General features: G+C 41.2%; 1 long non-coding RNA gene across 1 annotated transcript in view; it reads right to left on the minus strand.

Moving 5' to 3' along the window:
* The window catches only part of LOC138667716 (uncharacterized), a 53,024-nt gene extending 45,114 nt beyond the window's left edge, over positions 1–7,910 (minus strand). The window contains exon 1 of the long non-coding RNA XR_011318903.1: positions 7,777–7,910. This is a non-coding gene — a long non-coding RNA (uncharacterized lncRNA). The remainder of the gene's footprint in view (positions 1–7,776) is intronic.
* Positions 7,911–19,368: the final 11,458 nt, after the last annotated feature.

Below are 19,368 nucleotides of genomic sequence, written 5' to 3' on the forward strand. Positions count from 1 at the left end.
TGTAAGTAGCATTTTAATTCATTTTTGGCCAGTTGTACTGTTATGGTCTGGTGATTAAGGAGCGACATGCGACTAGCTCTGAGCAGGTGGTAACTATGCTGACCGCAGTCCCTAAGCTCGACACAACACTAGAAGTAGCCGTGGAATGCTCCTAACTCTGCCTAGGCATCTCGTCACAGCCTAAGAGCTAACTACCCCTAAAGATAGAAGCCGGAAAACTATCTTGCCTCAGAGAAAATCCCCAAAGGATAGATTAGCCCCCCACAAGTAATGACTGTGAGAGGAGAAGGAAATGACATACGTAGTATGAAACAAGATTTAGCACAGGAGGCCACTTCTAGCTAGATAGAAATAGTACAGGACAGAACGCTGTGCGGTCAGTAATAAAAACTAGAAAAAGTCCACCGCAGAGCAATGACTCCAGGCAGGAACAATTGACAACTGGCATTGAATGAGGGATAAGGCCAGACTAATATAGCCGAGCCAGAAAGACGATCAGTGAAAACCGCTGCTGAAGCTAAATCCAAGAAGCAGCCATACCACTCAAAACCACAGGAGGGAGCCCAAGAGCAGAACTCACAAAAATGCTACTTACAACCACCGGAGGGAGCCCAAGAGCGGAATTCACAACAAGAGGGCGGGGCTTCACGGAAGAAGTCCGCAGCCCGCCGCACATCAGGTGAATGCTAGTGTGAAACTAGCCTGAGATAGTGTGGAGACCAAGTCTGCACCAATCACCACAACAGCCAAACCCACAGCCAAATACATTATTTATACAAACATTCATAAAGAGTATACATACCCTAATTTGAATAACACTTTATATATTAAAAAGATGGAAAAAAGGCACCTCTATAACGTAATATATTCTTTGTTTACATAGGTTTGGAAAAGGTGTTCAGCCAGTCAAATCATGGCATCCGTATACATATGGATACTAGAATCCAACCACCTGTAGGTCGATCATGGATATGCAGATAACACCTTCCAGGGTTCCAATAATGAGCCACCAAAGAGAAGTGCACCAAAATTGTAATTAGGCTGGTGTGGCAGTAATATAAACTATCATTGCCAGTGATAGGGCCAAACTTTGTCATCAGTATCCGACCAGCTTACTAGTCATCACCTCCCTCTCATACCTGGGTATCAGACCAGCGCTTCCACCACCAGCGAGCGTCACACAGGAGAGGTTACATGACTATCGCCACTTGACCGCATACCCAATGAAAAGTGAGGCCGCTGTGCAGTAATGAGCAGCATCCAGGAGAACCATCCAGACCACGGTGGTAGCCATGGCATCGAGACTGCCCCCCATGACACCAAAGGAAGCAACCCATTCAGGTCATGTGATCGCAGCTGTCCCAAGATACAGCACCTATGTGATTTCTGGCAACCCATATTTACATCTTTTTAATGCATAAGGTGTTATTTATGCTATTCACAATTGGGTATGTATACTCTTTATGAATGTTTGTATAAATAATGTATTTAATATGAGTGGGTTTGGCCTTTGTGGTGATTGGTGCAGACTCCACACTATAAAAGCCAGCCCTTTGCGATGTTTTTGTATATTTGATTACGACCTATTACAGATTGGAGTTTTGTATTTTGATGAAGGAATACAAATCATTTCTTTGAAATTCATCAGTTGAGATTGGACACTGATCTGTTTATATTTTTTATCTTTTTGTGTCACCACTTTCCCTCTAATTGTTTGATTTGTATTCTGTTACTTATAGAGTTCTGTAGGTGCATCTACTGAATTATACAGTGCTCTGTATAAAGATTATTATTATTGGTGGTTCTTCGCAGCTTTATGTTACTGTTGTCTACTTTAAGTATATTTACACTTAAAAGGCTTTGCATTGCATATGAGAGGCATTTGAAATTTAACGTTTTTTTGTTAAAGGTGTTTTTCTGGATTAGAAAACATGTCTGCCTTTTTTTCTTAGAAAGGATCCTTCATCTGTCCGTGGGTTGTTTTTTTTTATTCCACTATAATAAAAGATTTCTAATGCATAAGAACTTGAATACATAAACTATAATCCATGTGTTAATCGCAGAATTTTATTGGATAACAGAACAGATGTGTAAACAGCGAGCAAAGGTGAAGGTCAGGATCCTCAATTGATTAGGACAATTTATAATACATTTGCGGAAAGATGGGGAACAATGCAATGAACAAAGTCGGGTGTCACATGTTCATTTATTGCAATAGAAATTCCCTTGACCTTGGCAGGGATCAGGACAGCAGGGATCAGGACAGCAGGGAGGTGGACAGCAGGGAGGTGGACAGCAGGGGTTGCAGAGATCTGATGGAGAAGTGAACATATATCAGTTAGTCATTTATTTCAAAGAAGATAAACTGTATACTTTTTTTATATCTGAGTGCCATTTGAGTGCCCTTTTAATTAAAAGCAGTTTAGTGAGAACGCCACCTATCTCTCAAAAAACCGCTTGTGTGGTGCACAGCTCCAGCTGTTGTATTGTATCCATCCGTTGCTATGTGTGCGGGATCAGGAAGGAGCTGTGTGCTTCTGTCCCCTGAGCTACATTTGGGATTGGTGCGGGTCTTAGGATGTAGACCCCCCACTCACTTGTTTGCAAATAAAAAGCCACTCAAATATAAAAAAAAAGATAAAGGTTTAGTTACAATAGACAGTTCAATACAAAAGAGCAATACATGGTACAAGTTAACAGAATAAATTACCTGCAGTTTAAAGATAAGACTTTTATAATATTTATTGCTTCGGAATTAACTTTACTATATATGTATTTGACCATATAAAGCAAAAATGACACAGACACATGATCCAAATTACTTGCCACATATTAACCCATTTCATGTGCCTGCTAGGACTACCAGACCCATCATCATAAACCATACATGAATACAAACGAAAAAAAGATGATCAAATGGTCGAGTATCAAAAAGATCTATATAAATTTTATTAACAAACTATTTAAAATTACATCACACCAAATTGGGACAGAAGGTGAAATAGAGCGACACATTTGCTTAGTGTAATACATAGGTAACCGACGTCATCACCTGGAACAGCAGCTAAACTACGTGATATATACATACATACATTAGTCCCTTGTATGGACCGCTACCAGCTGTAGCCAATATATCATAAATGCCACAGAGTGCACTATTATCCTGCCGCTACTAGCTGGTGCAGGTAAAGATATAACATCCCCATATCTATCTAACAATATCCAGCAAGGACCATATAAACCGGTCACCAATATTTACCTACTGTTGCAGAGATACGGGGGTAAAGCTGCAGTCCTAGTTAGTGCGTCTGCCTGACGCCCGTTTCGGTTGTTGCTATAGTTGCCTCATCGACGTGGCGCGTCACTTCCGGGTCGGGAGCGCAACTTCCAGTGACGTTATCACTGTGTGCGCTTATGTGATACTATTTAAGACTGGCTGGGAGCAGTATAGTTAGGCCCCATGAAAAAGGATAAGGTCCGAAACGCGCGTCGGGGCGGACGCACTCACCTGGACTGCAGCTTTACCCTATTTCACCTTCTGTCCCAATTTGGTGTGATGTAATTTTAAATAGTTTGTTAATAAAATGTATATAGATCTTTTTGAAACTCGACCATTTGATCATCTTTTTTTCGTTTGTATTCCTATATATGTGTTTGCTATTTTTCAGAATTGTATATGTGTAAAGCAATTTGAGCACAGAGCAAAGGCAAAAAGCAAGATAAATATTTTATTTTTTCATGCACTCACCCATTGAGAAATTCTAAAACTACCAGAATACATAATAGTTAAAATAAAGGTTCCTGTGTCAAGTTCTGGAGAAGAGCATGTTCCAGGAAAATAAGGGAATTTTCTAAAATGATACAGTTCTCCTATTTATGAGATATGGATACCTTGTAATGAGACACAGTGTAGATCCCTACTGAGCATTCTTTGTGGCCCTGTACGTTGTCTTTTTTAATCATCACATTTTATGAAGAATTGCTCTGTTAGACTGTATACTCTACATTATCAAGGTCACTAGTTTGATTTTCTTTTCTGGACAGCTTATCAAAATTTCACAGACACTCAACATTTTTTACAGTGACATTCAATAACCATAATAAATCATTATGACTATCAGTGATCCATGTTTACAACCTACAAATTAGCTGCATTCTCTTTGAACTGTAAAAAATGATAATTACAGTCATAATAACCTATTCAAGTTTTTCTCAGACAAGGGAAAAAGTGTCCTAATTTTACTGACTGTCCAAGAATTTCTGGAAGTTTGGGAACCCAGCACAGTTTTTCTTCATATTTTATGCCAGATGCAGTCCTATGAATCACACCCAATAAAGCAGCTTTTAAATACAGTGATTTTGATCTGTGCATAGAGAAATTAATTAGCACTGATGACAGTGAAAAATTTACTAAAATGATCCTTATCTTTACCTTGTTTGGGGAATTGTCCATGACCTTGTTGATTGCTGTAGCTGGAGTACTGGGACCCAGATTGGCAAGCTAGAAAAGAGAAACATTAATTCTGTGTTCACTGCATTTTGGAACAATGTATGCAGAGTTATGTATGATTATGGTCGTATCGTAGTTATGTACAAAGTGTGAGTTCTATGGAGCTGTGGCACAACCTGTTGAAGTCTATAGGATTCTGTTCGACCACCCATGTAGGACAGTTGTGAAGGAAGGGCCTACTAGTTAATTCCTCCATACCAAAACTTTCTGCTAGATTTTTTTCCCATCTGCAGACTAGACCCTATGAACCACAATTTAACTGTTACCCTTTTACTGCCTCATACAACCAGGACATGTACACTGACTTGTTCACTGCCTTGCAATAGGAGAGATTTTATTAACAATTAGTGTTGAGCGATACCGTCCGATACTTGAAAGTATCGGTATCGGATAGTATCGGTCGATACCCAAAAAATATCGGATATCGCCGATACCGATATCCGATACCAATACAAGTCAATGGGACATCAAGTATCGGAAGGTATTCTCATGGTTCCCAGGGTCTGAAGGAAAGGAAACTCTCCTTCAGGCCCTGGGATCCATAGGGATGTGTAAAATAAAGAATTAAAATAAAAAATATTGATATGCTCACCTCTCCGGCGGCCCCTGGACATCACGCTGGTAACCGGCCAGCTTCTTTGTTTAAAATGAGCGCCTTTAGGACCTGCGAATGACATCGCGGCTTCTGATTGGTCGCGTGCCGCCCATGTGACCGGCACGCGACCAATCAGAAGCCGCGACGTCATTCGCAGGTCCTTAATTCCTAGAATTAGGAGTTTTGTGAATGAGAATGACGTCGCGGCTTCTGATTGGTCGCGTGCCGGTCACATGGGCGGCACGTGACCAATCAGAAGCTGCGACGTCATTCGCAGGTCCTAAAGGCGCTCATTTTAAACAAAGAAGCCGGCCGGTTACCAGCGTGATGTCCAGGGGCCGCCGGAGAGGTGAGCATATCAATATTTTTTATTTTAATTCTTTATTTTACACATCCCTATTGATCCGATACCGATACCCGATACCACAAAAGTATCGGATCTCGGTATCGGAATTCCGATACCGCAAGTATCGGCCGATACCCGATACTTGCGGTATCAGAATGCTCAACACTATTAACAATGCCTTCATTGCCCCAGACAGCCAGATTTTTTAATATGACAAAAAACCTACTTTGGGTTATGGCCTCATTATATTTATTACAGGCCTTGTCTGTATGCCTCTAAGAGAAAACACTTCCAAATGTTTCTGTATCAAATTCGAATCATACAGAATTCGATATGAGACTGTTTTAATGGATTATTTCCAATTCTTTGCTCCCTGAGATAAGAATAAAAAGTTTAGATATTTGTTATAATCCTCTATTATTACAATGGCTGGTCTAAAATTAATCTTCTAGTAGTAATTTCTATTCTGCTTAATCTGGAAAGAAAAAATTAAAGCAGTTAGTCCAAAAATCTGAAAGTCTGCATCACCATTTTGATATCTTGTGTATAAAGTATATAAAGAGCTTTAAAAACAACAGAATTGTGTACACAGTAACAATATTCACTGTATAACAAAAAATTGCATCAAGAACTACTGTATATACTACAATCAGTGGAAAACCATTATGAAGAATATATCAAATATCATCAATTTGAAAAGATTGCCTACAAGTGGATAACATATTCATAACAGCTAAACTGTCCATTAAAAAATAAAAAAGCCGTATACTATGGTCAGCTTGGTTGATCTTGATAGACGTGTCTGTTTTCAAATATACTATGTAATAGTAAAGGCTGCAGGCCAATCAGTGACCTCTTATTGTCTGCAGTGATTATATTTCAAAAACCTGACCTGCACATCAGGATGTGCAGGTCAGGTTTTTGAAATGTATTCTCTAGCCTTCTGATCGTGCACTCCGCCTCCTAGCTTCAGGTGTTTTAATTACAGCAGGTCCAATACCCCTCCACAGAGAGAGAGAATTTTAGTCTAGTAAGAGGTTTTCACATGTACCCATTCAGATGGAGACGTTTATTCTCAGCGAGGTAAGGCAAGCATAGGACCTGGTATAAGAGAGATGCCGTAAAGGGGCTACCAGGTACACATAAAATTGGCCATTGTTATGCGCTAAAAGCTCTCATTTTTCATATTTCTAGTGCAGTGGTGCAGTTCAAATTTCGTGTTTTCAAGTTTGTATGTTCTAGCGCTGCAGTGTGCTGCCTTATTTACTTAACTATATACGAGTTGGCAACTCTAGGTTCAGCACCTGTTCACACTTAGTGTATGTTTTGATGTGCAGGTCAGGTTTTTGAAATGTATTCTCTAGCCTTCTGATCGTGCACTCCGCCTCCTATCTTCAGGTGTTTTAATTACAGCAGGTCCAATACCCCTCCACAGAGAGAGAGAATTTTAGTCTAGTAAGAGGTTTTCACATGTACCCATTCAGATGGAGACGTTTATTCTCAGCGAGGTAAGGCAAGCGTAGGACCTGGTATAAGAGAGATGCCGTAAAGGGGCTACCAGGTACACATAAAATTGGCCATTTTTATGCGCTAAAAGCTCTCATTTTTCATATTTCTAGTGCAGTGGTGCAGTTCAAATTTCGTGTTTTCAAGTTTGTATATTCTAGCGCTGCAGTGTGCTGCCTTATTTACTTAACTGCAGTGATTATATGACATAACAATGGGAGGCACAATGATGGACAGTTTAGATGTTTAGGAGGGATTGTACACTATAGGACATTACCTCGTGAACAGTTTACCCTTGAAGGTTAAATCCAATTTTATAGCAACAAATATGGCTGTCATAATGAATATCTAGATCAATTACTTTTTCTACATGTTTGATATTTACTCCTATGGAAAACACTATTTTAGATTGAATACATTGAACATACCCTACTTCTAAGACTTTAATCACTTTACTGTATCAAAAAAGCATATTCAACTATTCATCTCAATAGAAAGCGACTTCAAGTCAAAAAAGGAAGTATACGGCTGAATGACATACAGCTGCAAATTATATATGGGGCCTGTATATACCTACAGGCTGAACCTAAGAGCATATGAAATGTGAGCTAAACCTAACCTTAAATGTGACATGTTTTCAGCAAGACGTCTAAAACTTTTTTTTTTTTTACAGTTTTTAAAAGCATTAATTCTTTAAATTTTTTATATCTTTGTTAAAAAAATACTAATGTAAAATTCTGGAGGAAATTTCTATAAAAATAATTAATGTGTAAAGTTTACCAACAATGCAAAAAGGCAAATCAAAAAAGAGTAACTTACGGTCTTGGCAAGGATTTACACAGATAGGCACTTTTTGGCAGGGATCCTTGCACGGATTCTGGCACGAGCTCTTCTGGCAGTTTGCTCCTCCTTTAATTCCAGACATGACTGATTTCTTTTCTTAGTTCTGAACTTCTCAGAGACTCAAAAGCAATATTTTGATGATGGCATTGAGACTGATCCTTATATATCTGGACATAGTGAGAATTGGGGCATGTTTTCTCATCAGCTGGTGATAAGGCATTTAATAGGTTGATTACATGTATAATTATTTAATTTTCTAATGGAGAATAAACATTAATTATGAAGAGTAAGCCACTCAACACCTTATGATATTTACTGCAGAAAAATACTTGACATCGCATTCACCATCATTTCTTTTTATTGCACTGTTCTAAAATGGACATTTCGAAAGTGGGATGGGTATGGGGCGCAATGTTGTAAAACTGTGACATGCCCACATTGTAAAATCTATTTATGACATGAGGAAAAACCTGCAGGCAAAAGAGGATGCAATGGTTCCATTAAAATGAAACTAGTAAAACTGATGCGCTATGCATCCTTGTACAGTTAATCATGATGGCCATGTGCCACCTTTTTGATAATGGCTTTTAATGTGCTTAGTTCTGCAATGCTGTGAACACAAAGGTCTTCATGGCAGGAAGCACCTGGAAAATTTGCAGCTGAAAATTGCACGAAACAGCTGAGTACCCATCAGGCAAGAACAGAAATATTGTTTTTCATTTCAGTCTTGATAATCTCAGTACAGACATCGCTCCATGAGTCTATTATCTAGCTCTCTTAGTTTCAGTGATCTTCATACTAGGCAAAAGTCACATTTTCATGTCTGTTGACCTTTTAACGTTGGGGTCAGAAAGCTGGTATGATCAATCATGCTCATGGATCGTTACTATTTTTTCAGACATAGGATACTTCAAATACCTGTCCAGGCTTAGAGATGGGCGACTAAACACAATAATGACAAAATGGGAAAAAAATACAATAATCAAGAAACATGGATGATTGTATATTTGTAACACAGGTCAAGACCAAAAAGTCTATCAAGCTAACTTTACAGAACAATATTTTATCTGAACTTTTTATTAATATAATATTATATTTCAGTCAGCTGACTAAAATCCTGATCTTATATCATTAGGTGACTCAAATAATTTATTTATGTACAGAAAAAAGTTCAAGAATGTAACAATCATGTTATTGATATTCAACATTTCACGCAAATACAATGTGATGTGTTTTGTCCTCTAATGGTCTAAGAACTTTTCTTTATCAACTAAAAACATACTTTTTTTTTTGCAAAGCTCTTTTTATGGAGATTCTGTTAGGCGCCAGGACTTTCCCTCGGCACAGGATGGATCTCAAGCCGTGTCTTCTCCTGCAGTTCCCATTTAGTCTCGACCACAGTGAATGATGCTCAGCAAAGACATCAGTCTCATGGTCTTGCTCAGACTCAGGCTGTGCGCTTGATTACTGCTGCCTCTCCAGGTTCAGCTATAGTAACTGGCAATAGACAGCAGCGAGCGATCCCTCCTGAGACTAAGTCCGGGATTCGCTCTACTGAGCATGCTCGTGAGGAGTCTTCTCAGTGGTTGTTAGCCGTGACATGCTCAGGTCATGGTTCGGCTTCAGATTGGTCCGTGAGCAAGGTCCTGTCTAATTAGCAAAAACTATAAAAGGATCTTTGGTGCTCTCGTCGATGCGCTAAGATCATTTATGTTTTGTGCGTGTGAGGAACCTAACGGTATTGTGGACTCGGTTGTCTATACTCAGGGCAGGCTTATTGCCTTTTCAATTCCGGCTTCCCCGCAGAGGAGATTGTGTGTTTGAATTCAGGGCAGGCACTAGTGCCTTTAGAATTCAGGCCTCTCCAGAGAGGAGTTCTGTGAGTGCTTGGAGTCCATTTCCGGTTCCCTTGCCCCAGTGGGGCTTGCGTACTCTTGTGAAGCTAACAGGATACGCATTTAGAACCATATTCACTTTGCGACTGTGTGCCGATAAACACAGTCCTATTGCAAAGTTCCTTTCCAGTTGCTGTGTGCGATTGGCATAGCCACGTGCTTCTTGACTGAGTGATTTTAACTCGATTTGAGTAATTTTCGCTCACTGCTAGTATTCACCATTGTCCTCTGGCTGCAGTTTGCCATCTCTGTACCGTGGACCCAGGGTGGCGAACACACTTTATTTTCATATTTATTTAGTGCATTCCGACAACCCTAACAGATTCACACTTTCCCAATGTTTGACATAGATGTACAGTACAGACCAAAAGTTTGGACACACCTTCTCATTTAAATATTTTTCTGTGTTTTCATGACTATGAAAATTGTACAGTCACACTGAAGGCATCAAAACTATGAATTAACACATTTGGATTTATATACTTTTACTATCAGACATGCCTGTTAAGGGACTTACCTATCTATCTTTCTATCTATCTATCTATCTATCTATCTATCTATCTATCTATCTATCTATCTATCTATCTATCTATCTATCTACCTATCTATCTATCTATCTATCTATCTATCTATCTATCTATCTATCTATCTATCTATCTATCCCATATCTGTCTATCTCATATCTTCAGTACAGAGCAAAAGTTTGGACACACCTTCTCATTTAAAGAGTTTTCTGTATTTTTATGATTATGAAAATTTTAAATTCACATTGAAGGCATCAAAACTATGAATTAACACATGTGGAATTATATACCTAACAAAAAAGTGTGAAACAACTGAAAATATGCCTTATATTCTAGGTTCTTCAAAGTAGCCATCTTTTGCTTTGATGACTGCTTTGCACACTCTTGGCATTCTCTTGATGAGCTTCAAGAGGTAGTCACCGGGAATGGTTTTCACTTCACAGGTGTGCCCTGTCAGGTTTAATAAGTGGGTTTTCTTGCCTTATAAATGGGGTTGGGACCATCAGTTGTGTTGTGCAGAAGTCTGGTGGATACACAGCTGATAGTCCTACTGAATAGACTGTTAGAATTTGTATTATGGCAAGAAAAAAACAGCTAAGTAAAGAAAAATGAGTGGCCATCATTACTTTAAGAAATGAAGGTCAGTCAGTCCAAAAAATTGGGAAAACTTTAAAAGTGTCTCCAAGTGCAGTGGCAAAAACCATCAAGCGCTACAAAGAAACTGGCTCACATGAGGACCACCACAGGAAAGGAAGACCAAGAATCACCTTTGCTTCTGAGGATAAGTTTATCCGAGTCACCAGCCTCAGAAATCGCATCTTAACAGCAGCTCAGTTTGGAGGCCAGGTCAATGCCACACAGAGTTCTAGCAGCAGACACATCTCTACAACAACTGTTAAGAGGAAACTTTGTGCAGCAGGCCTTCATGGTAAAATAGCTGCTAGGAAACCACTGCTAAGGACAGGCAACAAGCAGAAGAGACTTGTTTGGGCCAAGGAACACAAGGAATGGACATTAGACCAGTGGAAATCTGTGCTTTGGTCTGATGAGTCCAAATTTGAGATCTTTGGTTCCAACCATCATGTCTTTGTGCGACGCAGAAAAGGTGAACGGATGGACTCTACATGCCTGATTCCCACCGTGAAGCATGGAGGAGGAGGTGTGATTGTGTGGGGGTGCTTTGCTGGTGACACTGTTGGGGATTTATTCAAAATTGACGGCATACTGAACCAGCATGGCTACCACATAATCTTGCAGCGGCATGCTATTCCATCCGGTTTGCGTTTAGTTGGACCATCATTTATTTTTCAACAGGACAATGACTTTAAACACAGCTCCAGACTGTGTAAGGGCTATTTGACCAACAAGGAGAATGATGGAGTGTTACGCCAGATGATCTGGCCTCCACAGTAACCAGACCTGAACCCAATCGAGATGGTTTGGGGTGAGCTGGACCACAGAGTGAAGGCAAAAGGGCCAACAAGTGCTAAACATCTCTGGGACTTCCTTCAAGATTGTTGGAAGACCATTCCCGGTGACTACCTCTTGAAGCTCATCAAGAGAATGCCAAGAGTGTTCAAAGCAGTCATCAAAGCAAAAGGTGGCTACTTTGAAGAACCTAGAATATAAGACATAATTTCAGTTATTTCACACTTTTTTGTTAAGTATATAATTCCACATGTGTTAATTCATAGTTTTGATACCCTTCAGTGTGAAAGTACAATTTTCATAGTCATGAAAATACAGAAAAATCTTTAAATGAGAAGGTGTATCCAAATTTTTGGTCTGTACTGTATGTTATGATGGGAAACATGTTCCTGCTCTATGATGTACGCATATGGTCAAAAATTGTTGGTACCCCTCGTTCCTTCGCTTCCTCTGGTCCATGTTGAGTGTGATACACACCATGTCACCAAACAGCTCAGTGAGTAACTGTAGCCCTATATACAGGCCCACTTACTGATTGCAAGATTGTAGACATATGTGATGCTAGTTAGTGGACACACTTTGATTTAACATGTCCCTTTGGTCACATTATTTTCAGGGGTACCATCATTTCTGTCCAGGCCTATTTCATGAGTTTTATTTTTTTTTTTATTCTGTGGAAGAATGGTTCAAAAGCAATGTCTGACTTTCATTTGTTCATTTTCATAGTTTTTGTATTTATTATTACGTTTGTCAGATTCAAGTTATTTCTGTGACCGTTGCAGGTTTTTCTGTCATTAAACGAGGGGTACCAACAAAGTTGACCGCATGTGTATAAAGTTACTTCACGGTGATCATGCAGGAAGCTTTTCTCATGGGTTCACTGCTGAGAGGCTTAACTGACAGCCAAACTCTTACAGTAACAGCCAGTTGTTTAAAATGTCCAATTCTTGTAGAGGGGCTAAGGAAAAAGTTAAGAAAAAATTATAAAAATATAAAATAACCTCACAAAACAAACAGTATAACAATCACAAAAAATTGTTTTCCTAATGAATATGCATATGAATATTTTATTGTGTAAAAACAAAATAAACATAAAAGTACACCTATTTGGTACTGTTGCATGTAGCACATCCCCATCACATAAAAAATAAAATTGTATAGCTCTCAGAATGTGTCAATGTATAAACATTTTTTTTCTACAATATTAATCTTAGTTTGCAAAAGTAACAAAAGATAAGAAAACTATATTAATATGGTATTATTGTAATCACACTCACCCAAAGGATAAAGCTTTCTTATCACTTTTACTGTATGGTACATGGAATATAATAAAGAAAAAAAATCCTAAAAAGTCCATATTATTGTAGTTGGAGTTCTGCAAAAATCCCCAAAACCCTATCTCCATCCTTAGCTTAGATTAAAGTTCTGTATGGGGCTAAATGCTCTTTTTGGTTCAGACATTAATCTCTTTAACCCCTTACCGGCATCGGACGTACTATACCGTCCGATGCCGGCTCCCCTGCTTTGATGCAGGGCTCCGCGGTGAGCCCGCACCAAAGTCGGGACATGTCAGCTGTTTTGAACAGCTGACATGTGCCCGTAATAGGCGCGGGCAGAATCGCGATCTGCCCGCACCTATTAACTAGTTAAATGCCGCTGTCAAACGCAGACAGCGGCATTTAACTACCGCTTCCGGCCGGGCGGACGGAAATGACGTCATCGCCGACCCCCGTCACATGATCGGGGGTCGGCGATGCTTGTGAATGGTAACCATAGAGGTCCTTGAGACCTCTATGGTTACTGATTGCCCGTCGCTGTGAGCGCCACCCTGTGGTCGGCGCTCACAGCACACGTGCAATTCTGCTACATAGCAGCGATCAGCAGATCGCTGCTATGTAGCAGAGCCGATCGTGCTATGCCTGCTTCTAGCCTCTCATGGAGGCTATTGAAGCATGGCAAAAGTTAAAAAAAAAGTTTAAAAAAATGTGAAAAAAATAAAAAAAACATAAAAGTTTAAATCACCCCCCTTTCGCCCCAATCAAAATAAATCAATAAAAAAAATATCAAATCTACGCATATTTGGTATCGCCGCGCTCAGAATCGCCCGATCTATCAATTAAAAAAAAGTATTAACCTGATCGCTAAACAGCGTAGCGGGAAAAAAATTTGAAACGCCAGAATTACGTTTTTTTAGTCGCCGCGACATTGCATTAAAATGCAATAACAGGCGATCAAAAGAACGTATCTGCACGGAAATCTCGGCACGCAAAAAATAAGCCCTCAACCGACCCCAGATGATGAAAAATGGAGACGCTACGAGTATCGGAAAATGGCGCAACTTTTTTTTTTTTTTTTTAGCAAAGTTGGAATTTTTTTTCACCACTTAGATAAAAAATAATCTAGTCATGTTTGGTGTCTATGAACTCGTAATGACCTGGAGAATCATAATGGCAGGTCATTTTTAGCATTTAGTGAACCTAGCAAAAAAGCCAAACAAAAAACCAATGTGGGATTGCACTTTTTTTGCAATTTCACCGCACTTGGAATTTTTTTCCCGTTTTCTAGAACACAACATGCTAAAACCAATGATGTCGTTCAAAAGTACAACTCGTCCCGCAAAAAATAAGCCCTCACATGGCCAAATTGACGGAAAAATAAAAAAGTTATGGCTCTGGGAAGGAGGGGAGCGAAAAACGAACACGGAAAAACGAAAAATCCCCCGGTCATGAAGGGGTTAATATTTAGTAGTAAGCACTAATAACTTGTAGTACTAAGGTCATGGGTCCAAATACGTCCAAGGACAACAATTTAATCACTTTACAACCAGATGTATTTCTGTTTTTGTTTTTCGTTTTTTGCTTCCTTTCTTCCCAGAGCCATTTCGTTTATAGTTTTTGGTCAATATGGCCATGTGAGTGCTTGTTTTTTGTGGGACAACTTGTAGTTTTGAACAACATCATTAATTTTAACATATTGCTTACTGGAAAATGGTAAAAAAAATTCTAAGTGCAGTCAAATTGCAAAAAAGTGCAATTCCACATTTCTTTTTTTATTTTTTTTAATTTTTTTACCATGTTCACTAGAGTTGAGCGACTTTTAAATTTTAAGAACGAGTCGGGTTTTGTGATACCCGACTTTGTCAAAAGTCGAGTCAGGTGAAATCGGTCAATTATTGCAAAAAGTCAGGGGATCGACAGAAACACGAAACCCAATGCAAGTCAATGGGGAATCAAAGTTGGCAGTGAGTGGAGGACAGGAAAATGCCTTCAGTGTACATTTTAATGCCAAAAACATCAATTATTATTTCTAAAGATTGTCAAACTTAATTTACTTTATAATAATAATTAGGCATTGAAAACAGGGGGTCATTTGGTTAAATTTGTGGGGGGGGTAGGGCTGGCTCAAGATTTTCGTGGGCCCAGGAAACGCAGAATACGTCACAGCGGTGGAGCAGGGAGAGGTAAGTATTTCAACTTTGCAAGTGCTGTGATCCTGAGCAAGTAGGGGCGGCCCACTCGTTGGCACTGGCACTGGCACAGGGCCTCTCATAGTATGGCGGTGTGCTTGACGGCGGCTGGCACCTCCCACTGCCAGAGACACTTTTGCGTACTATGAGGGGCCCTGTGCCAAAGATGTCGCCAACGAGTATGCCCCCCCCACCTGATAAAGGAACCTGACTTTCAGCAGGGTCAGATTCTGACTGTGTAGAGTGCAAGGGGAACGTCGTGGTCTGGGTCAATGTACCAGCAGACTCATCTAGCAGTGGCTGGGCAATGGGCAGGATGAGGAGGAAACACAGATATAGGCCCAAATAATAAAGTAGGCTAAATTCAGTTCAAAATTGGTAACAGGACTAAACAGGCGGCATAGCTTTGTTCAGTGGAGGACAAATGTAATGAGTGGCGCAGACATAGTTAGTAGGCCCAAAATAAAAAAGTAGGCTAAAAGCAGTTCAAAATTGGTAACAGGACTAAACTGGCGGCATTGCTTTGTTCAGTGGAGGACAACTGTAATCAGTGGCGCAGACACAGTTTGTAGGCCCACAATAAAAAAGCAGGCTAAATGCAGTTCAAAATTGGTAACAGGACTAAAAAGGCGGCATTGTTTTGTTCAGTGGAGGACAACTGTAATGAGTGGCGCAGACACAGTTAGTAGGCCCACAATAAAAAAGTAGGCTAAATGCAGGTCAAAATTGGTACTGCAGCAGTACCTGTCGTGTCAGCGGTCATTTTGAAATCACTCCACAATCTGGTCATAAAACCCCTCTGTCCAACGCCACTTCGGATTTGTGCACCTCTAACACCTCTGCCATGTTGCCCCCTACAACTCGTGTGAGAACTATCACCACCGCTGTGTGCTGGGAATGCCTGAACCAAACGGTCTACAAGAGTTGCTTGTTTGGTAGCCAATATTTGCTCAAGGTTCTCATGTGGCATGATATTTTGTAATTTTCCTTTATATCATGGATCCAGGAGGCAGGCCAACCAGTAATCGTCATCGGTCATTATTTTGAAAATGCGGGGGTCCCTTTTTAGGATACGCAAGGCACACTCAGCCATATGGGCCAATGTTCCAGGTGTCAATTCACTGCTTGTGCTGGGTTGAGGAGCACTTTCTTGCAAATCAACATCACTTGTGTCCTGCAAAAACCCTGTACCTGACCTTGCAATGCTACCAGTTTCTATTGCCACCTGTGAAGCATCCTCCTACCGTAAATATTAATCCCCATCATCCTCCTCCTCCTCCTCTTCATCCGCCACCAGGTCCAGGAGAGTTCCCTGAGAAGACAATGACTGACTGTCATCAAGGCTTCCCTCCTCCTCGGCTGCAGACGCCTGCTCCTTAATGTGCGTTAAACTTTGCATCAGCAGACTCATTAGTGGGATGCTCATGCTTATGATGGCGTCGTCTGCACTTACCAGCCGTGTGCATTCCTCAAAACACTGAAGGACTTGACAGAGGTCTTGGAGCTTAGACCACTGCACACCAGACAACTCCATGTCTGCCATCAAACTGCCTGCCCGTGTATGTGTATCCTCCAACAAATTAATTACAGCACGCCACTGTTCACACAGCCTCTGAAGCATGTGCAGTGTGGAGTTCCACCTTGTTGCAATGTTGATTATTAGGTGGTGCTGGGGAAGATTCAGCGATCGCTGATAGTTCAGCATACGGCTGGAGTGTACGGGCGACCGGCGGATGTGCGAGCAAAGTCTTCGCACCTTCAGGAGCATTGCTGCTAACTCCGGATAATTTTTTAGGAAGCACTGCACCACCACGTTTAACATGTGAGCCAGGCAAGGTATGTGTTTAAGTTCTGAAAGGGCTATGGCAGCCATAAAATTCCTTCCATTATCACTGACTACCTTGCCTTCCTCAAGATGTACACTGCCCAGCCATGACTGAGTTTGTTGCTGCAAGTACTCGGCCAGTACTTCCGCAGTGTGTCTGTTGTCGCCCAAACACTTCATTTCTAACACAGCCTGCTGATGCTTACCACTAGCTGTTCGATAATAAGACACCTCGTGTGCAACACTGGCAGCTGCGAATGGAGTGGCCGTGCGACTGCGCTCTGTGGACGAATTTTCGCTTCTGGAGGAAAAGAAGGGGTGGCGAATGCCTACAGCCAACTGTTTCCTAGACCATGGGCTAGGCAGAACTGTAACACTATGGCTGTCCCCTGTGGACCCTGCATCCACCACATTAACCCAGTGTGCCATGATGGACACGTAACGTCCCTGGCCATGCCTACTGGTCCATGCATCTGTTGTGAGGTGCACCTTTCTACTGACTGATTGCCTCAGTGCATGGACAATGGGTATTTGACATGCTGGTGGAGGGCTGGGATGGCTTTTCTCGCAAAGAAGTGTCAACTGGGTAGGTCATAGCGTGGTACTGCGTAGGCCATCAGGGATTTGAAAGCTTCGCTTTCAACCAACCGGTAGGGCATCATCTCTAATTAGATTAGTCTAGCAATGTGGGTGTTCAATCCCTGTGTGCGTGGATGAGAGGATGAGTACTTTCTTTTCCTAACGAGAGTCTCTTGTAGGGTGAGCTGGACTGGAGAGGTGCATATGGTGGAATTAGCGCTGGTGGTGGTGGTGGACATGGCGGATTGAGAGAGGGTTGGTGATGGTATTCTCGATGTTGGCCTACATACAGTGTTTCCTATCAATAACCTTGTGATTCCCTGACTGCTTTGGCCTTGCGACGATACCTCCACATTTGCTGCTGGTGGTGTCCTAACCGGTGGGCTTACAGTGAGGGAAGCAATGTAGCGTTGCTGACTACCTTCATTCTGAGCAGGTACACCAACGGTACGGGACATTTGGTAGTCAGTCCAGGCTTGCAAGTGCATGCTGGTTAAATGTCTAAGCATGCATGTTGTATTTAAATTTTGAAGATTCTTCCCTCTGCTAAAGGTCTTTGAGCATTTCTTACAGATAACTTTTGACTGATCATTCGGATCTTGGTTAAAAAATTGCCACACTGCACTCTTCCTACTACAGAATACCTTTTCACGCATTGCGCGCTGTGCTACTTTCAACGGATGGCCACGCTGTCCTAAAACTGTTTTTGTTTTTGACTAACGTTTTTGGCCTGATACGTGCCTGCCAGATGACAACTGTTGCGATGTAGATGGCTGCTGCGGATCATCCTCCTCCGCTTCTGAGCTACTGGCAGCGGCACCCTCTTCCCCCAATGGCTGCCAATCTGGGTCAACAACTGGGTCATCTATCACCTCCTCTTCAATGTCATGTGCACCTTCCTCTGTGTCACCGTGTAAGGTGCTATAGCGTTTGGGAAGGGGAACCATAGTCTCATCAGGGTCAGATTCTGGCTCAGTACACTGCGAGGGCAATGTAGTGAACTGAGTCAATGGAACAGCATTATAATCTAGCTGTGGCTGTGCATCAGTGCACTCCATGTCCGATTCATCTTGTAATGGGCAGTTAACAATTTCCCATTCTAACCCAGGCACGGTATGTGTAAAGAGCTCGATGGAGTAACCTGTAGTGTCGCCTGACGCATCCTTCACTTTTGATTTGGGTGAAGGACACAAGGAAACATCTTGTTCCTGACCGGGAGCATCCACTGACGACTCGCTGCTTTTATATTTAGAACTTTCTGAAGAGGAGGCGAAAGAGCTAGAGGCTGAGTCTGCAAAGAAAGCTAAAACTTTTTCCTGCTGCTCCGGCTTTAAAAGCCGTTTTCCTACTCCCAGATAAGGGAGCCTTCGAGGCCTTGTGTAGCCAGATGATGACACTGGCTCAACACCTCCAGCCTTAGGTGCTATTGTGCTTTTGCCACTACCATCAGATGCACCACCACCACCATCAGTACCAGCTCACAACCACCGCCCACAGCCTCTTCCACCTGACTTCCTCATTTTTTGAAAAATCTAACAAATATAACAACTGTTATATGGTACTGTAAAACAAGGTAGAAGGTGTATATAAATGTGTTGAGATTTTAAATCTCCCTTTTTTGGGGGGGAGACTGAACAAAAAATCAGGCCCTGTGCAAAAAACAACACAATGTAAGTGGTTGAAAGTGGCTGGCTGATATACGACAAAATAACAGGATAGAAGTATATCCACTTTTTGAGAATTTGAATCTCCCTTTTTTGGGGGGAGACTGAACCACTACTTAGGCCCAGCGTATATAACAACGGAATCTAAGTGGCAGAAAGTGGCTGGCTGATATACGACAAACTAAAA

Source organism: Ranitomeya imitator, chromosome 2 (genome assembly GCF_032444005.1).
Source record: "Ranitomeya imitator isolate aRanImi1 chromosome 2, aRanImi1.pri, whole genome shotgun sequence".
Classification (NCBI taxonomy): domain Eukaryota; kingdom Metazoa; phylum Chordata; class Amphibia; order Anura; family Dendrobatidae; genus Ranitomeya; species Ranitomeya imitator.